Below are 6008 nucleotides of genomic sequence, written 5' to 3' on the forward strand. Positions count from 1 at the left end.
GCCGCCCCGCCCCTCCGTGACCGACGGCCCGCCCGCCAATCAGCGCCGCCGCCGCCGCGTCTGCGGGCCAGTCCGCCGCGGGGAGGGCGGGGCGGGGGCGGGCACAGCCAATGAGGCGGCGCGGAGGGCGGGGCCGTGAGTGAAAATCCCTTTTGTTCGCGGCAGAGCGAGCGGGCGGCCGTGATTGGCGCGTCACTTCCGGCGGGGCGGGGCCGCGGCACCGCCCGGGCCGCCGCCCCCGGCCGTGGCTGTGTCGGGCGGGGCCGGGGCCGGGGCCGTTCGAACCGGGCGGGGACAGGCGGACGGGATGTGCAGCCCCGCCGTGCCCAGCCCAGGTGTGCCCAGGTGTGCCCAGCCGTGCAGCCCGGGCGCAGCCCCGCGCTCCGGTGCCGTGTCGTCGGCGGGGCTGCCGCGCTCCGGTGCCGGTGGCGGGGCTGCCCTTCCCCGGTGCGGTTCCGGCGGCGCTCCGTTGCCGGTGGCGCTCCGGTGCCGGGGCTGCGCGCTGCTTTCCCGTCTCGTTTCCGGGGCTGCCGCGCTCCCGGTGCCGCTCCGGCGGGGCTCCGGTGCCCCCGCGCGTCCGCAGCTCCCGCTCAGCCGCAGCCCCGCCGCTCGAACTGTTTTCCCGAGTTCACAAAGCGCACCCAAGCCGCTCACAGGTCGGGATAGAAGGGAGCGGGTGCGTTCCCGTGCGTTTATCCCCGTGCGTTTATTCCCGTGCGTTTATCCCCGTGCGTTCCCGTGTCTTTTTTCCACGTGTTCCCGTGCGTTCCCGTGTATGGGGTCCTCCTGGTGCGAACGTTCCCGGTGCTGCCCAGCCCCGCTGCTGGAACTCGGGAGAAAGGAGAGCTTTGTGCAAGAAGGAGAGCTTTGTGCAGGAAGGCTTTGCTGAGGCTGATTGCCCGGAGATGAACCGAGCCTGGAGAGGCCGTGGATGCACGAGGCGCACCCGGGAACATCTGGCACCAAAAGCGTCTCTGTTCTGGGGCTTGCTGAGGACACCTGGTGAACCCAGAGCAAACATCTGAAGGGACTGAGAGCCTTAAACCTCCTAGGTGGTCTCAGGGGTGGCAAATAAACAACTGCTGCCTTTAAAATCAGTGCTATTGAGAGGGGGAAAAAAGTTTAATAGCTGAGTCCATGCAGAAAAAATACATGAAAAGATAAAGAAGATATTCAGTTGCCCACTGGTCTGCATTGAGGGGGCAATAAATCATCTGCACAGGGCAGGAGAGGCTTTCCAGGTCTGGAAGGCATCTCTCTCCAGGCTGTTTGGTCACTTTGCAATGTTTAACGTGCTGTAGAGGTGCTGGCACAGCTGCCCAGAGAAAGGCAGGAACATTTGCAGCAGGAATGACCAGCGAGTGGATGACCCTGCCGACGGTCTGTGCCAGCCTGGCAGTGTCCAAGGCCGGGTTGGACGGGGCTTGGAGCAACCTGGGATAGTGGGAAGTGTCCCTGCTCATGGCAGGGGTGGAAGGACAGGAGCTTTGGGGTCCCGTGAATGACATTCTGTGAGTGCCAGGTGTGTCAGGCACAGGCAGAACATTCAGGTACCCTGGGGGTCTGTGCAGGGTGGAGGGGAACAAGGAGAGGGCAGGTCCAGATGGCTCCAGCAGCTGCACAGGTGAGGACAAGCACAGGTGTGTGCAGGAGGCTCTGGATCCCTGGGCCTGGTATGGAGCTGTGACCCGAGTGCCAGGGAAGGGCGAGGGGCTCTGGGGGCTGCAGGTCCTGTGGGATCAGAGCAGGACATCCTGCAGGTCCTGTGGGATCAGAGCTGCAGGTCCTGTGGGATCAGAGCAGGACATCCTGCAGGTCCTGTGGGATCAGAGCTGCAGGTCCTGTGGGATCAGAGCACGGGGCCCTGCAGGTCCTGTGGGATCAGAGCAGGACATCCTGCAGGTCCTGTGGGTCCTGTGGGATCAGAGCACGGGGCCCTGCAGGTCCTATGAGAGCAGGAGGTCTCAGCTCTTTGGGAAGCCAGGGAGGCACCAGGATGGGACCCTCAGCAGCTCTGGGCAGGCTCCTGTCCTGCTGGGGAGCATCAACCACCAAAACCTCCCAGAGGGAACGAGGTGGTGAGAGAGAGAGATTCCTCCTGAAGTATCACAGGCAGGAGAGATAAACCACAAACACAAACAATTAGGAAGAAGCACATCTGTCATGTTCTTGATGCTGTCGGAATGAGAATCCATCTGGGAAAAGAGCCAGCCCTGCCTCCCTGGGAATTATGCGTTTTTTCTTTTTAAATATTGCACGACATCCATCTCTGGAGCTGTGTGTTGTTTGTGCTGGCATGTGGGTGTGTATTTCTGAAGGCTCCCTGTATTAACACAAGATCTATAGTCTCATTTTAGAAAATTTGCGGCTATAAAAATATATTCTGGGTTTGACTGAGTGTTTTCCCCTTCCTTCCTGAAACTCTGGAGCCACGTCAAATAGCTTCATAAAGCTTGTAGGGATTTTTAAACTAGAAGTTACTGCCTTGCCTTGCCTTTCAAAATGCACTCTTGATTTTAAGTGTTGGGATGTTGTTTGCTTTTAAACTAGTGAATGCTGGAAACTTGCTCTAAATTTCTTTTTTATTTTGTTGCTTACTGAGAAAAATCCCATTATACCAAAGGGAAATGGGAATAAAGCATTTCATAAAAATATATGGTATATAACCAAAAAAACCCCTCAGCCTTCTAAAATGAGTGTGCAGGAAAAGGGCAGAATTCTATCAGCATTGTCCCTTGAGTAAATGCCCTCCCTTGGGAGGTACCAAAGGAAAAATCCCATTATACCAAAGGGAAATGGGAATAAAGCATTTCATACAAATACATGGTATATAAGTAAAAAAACCCCTCAGTCTTCTAAAATGGGTGCGCAGGAAAAGGGCAGAATTCTCTCAGCATTGTCAGTGAGGGATGGTGTTTGCAGGGGTCCCAGGATGAGGGAAGAGACATGGAGAATGTTGACTCCATGTTTCAGAAGGCTGATTTATTATTTTATTATATATATTACATTAAAACTATACTAAAAGAATAGAAGAAAGGATTTCATCAGAAGGCTGGCTAAGAATAGAAAAAGAATGATAACAAAGGTTTGTGGCTCGGCTCTCCGTCCAAGCCAGCTGACTGTGATTGGCCATTAATCAGAAACAACCCCATGAGCCCAATCCCAGATGCACCTGTTGCATCCCACAGCAGCAGATAACCATTGTTTGCATTTTGTTCCTGAGGCCTCCCAGCTCCTCAGGAGGAAAACCCCAAGGAAAGGATTTTCCATGAAATACCATGGCTGCAGGACAGCACAGTGACACCGCTGCTGCTCCCGGCTCTGCTCCCAGCCTGGCGAGGCACCAGCCCAGCAGGACAGCGACTCCTCACTCCCCTCTGCTCTCGGTCCCTTTGTGAGTGCTGCAGTGAGAGTGCGAGCAGCTCCAGCTCCAAGGACTCGGGGAAACCCTTTTTCCAATCAGGCAATTTGTGATTTCAATTGCTAAGTGTTTCCCTTCCATTCCTTGGCACTCTAGCACCATCTGAATTGGCTTCCTCAGCACTTCAGGAAGGCTTGTGTTACATTATGTAAGATTTAACAGCCATCACTTCTCCAAAAGTAATACAGAAAAGTGTTTTTTATGACACAAGTGGGAGAGTTCTCATTTGGGAAGCTGATTCTTTGTTGTTTTCAAATGACTGCTTTGCTGCAACTTCAATCTAATAAATAATGTTTTTAATGAAAAAAAAACTAGAAGAAATTTTGTTGTTATTTTGATAAATGGAAATGCCTGCTGAGAGGAAATTAAATTTGTCTCTTTATCTTTATAGGTGCACATCATATACATTTATGTGTTATATTTAGATATAGGAACCCTTGAGGACACTGCCTGCATTCACAGAAGGACAGAGTGGGTAAGATTGGAAATGGCCATGGTGGGGTGCCCTGGCCCAGCCCCTTTTGTGAGTAAGGACACGTCACAAACGTGCAAATTGGATAATCTGGACAATGTGAGTGAGGACATGGCACAAAGGTGCAAGCTGGACAATGTGAGTGAGGATGCCGTGTCCTCCCTCACGTTATCCACATTATCCAACCCTTGTGCCGTGTCCTCCCTCACGTTATCCACATTATCCAACCCTTGTGCCGTGTGCTCACCCACATTATCCACATTATCCAGCTTGCACCTTTGTGCCGTGTGCTCTGCCCACAGGGATCTGGCCCTCGCTGCATCCATCCCCAGCCTCTCTGCACACTGAGCCTGCCAGCAATGACAGAGTCCTCCAGCATTTTCTGCATTCCTTGGCCCGTGCTGGTTGTTTGTGTGCCAGCCCTGCTGCTCGTTAATGTGCCCCATTAATGTGAGGGCTTCTCTCAGTGGCACCCAGGGCGTTGCTAATGGGGATCAATGGGCCAGAGAGGAAACGGCCACAGGGCTCGGCAGCTTCCACTCCTCAGCACCTGCTGCACCCACACTCCAAAGCAGGAAAATCCTAACCTGGCCAGAAATTCTGGGTTCATTCACCAGTGCCTACTAAACCAAGGATGAGAGTGCCATGAGGTGGTTTTCTCTGAAGTGCTGTCACAATGGGAATTCCTCAGAACTGGGCACAGGAGGCAGAGATGCTGCAGATTAAAGAAAACACAACCATAGGGCATTTCTGAGCCATTTAATGCACCAAGCTCCTCCTGTCCCTGCCCTGGAAAATCTGTTACCCCAGAAGTCTCACAGTGAGTCCTGTTTTCCAGGGAACATGACCAATATCAGACACAGCTGAGACAGGAGCAGGAGCCCCTTCCCCATGAAAATCTGTTACCCCAGAAGTCTCAGAGTGAGTCCCATTTTTCCAGGGAACATGACCAATATCAAACACAGCACTGAGAGAGGAGCAGGAGCCACCCAGGGCTTGGGTCCTGCCTGGATTGCTCCTGAGCTGGCAGAGGGGGAATGGAAGATAAGGAGGAGGAAGATGTGAAAGCAGCACTTTAAGGGCCATGGGCAATGAGGCAAGTCAGGAGGAATAATGAGAGCCCTGTCTGCACCAGGACTTCACTCACAGATAACTTGTGTGAGGTGGCTCTGGGCTGGCTGTGGGTTCATACCCGATTAAACCGCAGAGCTGCAGAGCGCTGGGGGCAGCTCGTGAGCACGGTCTGCTCTGTGCTGCTCACAGTCATGGTGCTGCAAACACATTCACTGGTGGTGTTTCCCCTGGTGCTGTCTCAGCGTACCCAGGCTGGGCTGGGCAGGGCACAGGGGGGGCCCAGAGCCTCTGTGCCCCTGCCCGGCTGGCACAGGGTGCAGCTGGCACCGGCCCCAGCAGCCCCACACCATGGCACGAGCACAGGAATTGCCCAGGCTCGATCTGGGTCCCCAAAATTCAGTGTACTCAGCAAGAGGAGAGGCTGCTGGGGATGTGGGGGTGTTCAATGTCCTCAGAAGCTCCTGCAAGGACCCAGGTGCCCGTGTGGGGAGAGGCACTTCAGCCCCACAGCGCACAGGGGAGCTGCCCTGATGCTGCCGTGCACGTCAGGCTTGCTCACATTTAGCAGATTACTTCAGAATTTGCATTCAGGCAATGGGAGGTGGAATAGCAACCATAAACTTCATCAGCCTCATCAGCCTCGTGTATAAGGTGATTTACATAATTTCCTACTTTCATGGGGCTCCTGTTTAATTTTTCCACCCCTTGTATGATCAAATATACCTACTTCCAGATGAAATCCTCAAGTTTAGAGGATTAACCTGCCTGCAAGAAGTGGCAATGTCAACAGCTTGCTATCTCCACAGTACAATTCCAGGATCCCTGCAACCTGGAGAAACTCAGCTGTCTCCATGCCTCGGGGAATGGCATCACTTCAGGGCTCTGAGAAGGAGGTTGCACATCCAGAACTCCCCTTTCTCCCCCTCTTCTGGCGCCTGGGGCACTGCAATGGGGCTGTTGTAGCTCGCAGAAAGCTCAGTGTGTCCAGGCAGCGTCCAGGTTTGATGTCCAAGGCTCCCACAGGGGTGCAGCATTGCACCT

The sequence above is a fragment of the Melozone crissalis genome, unplaced genomic scaffold, assembly GCF_028551555.1.
Source record: "Melozone crissalis strain CALT ecotype California unplaced genomic scaffold, PUWL_Pcris_2 ptg000198l_1, whole genome shotgun sequence".
NCBI classification, from domain to species: Eukaryota; Metazoa; Chordata; class Aves; order Passeriformes; family Passerellidae; genus Melozone; species Melozone crissalis.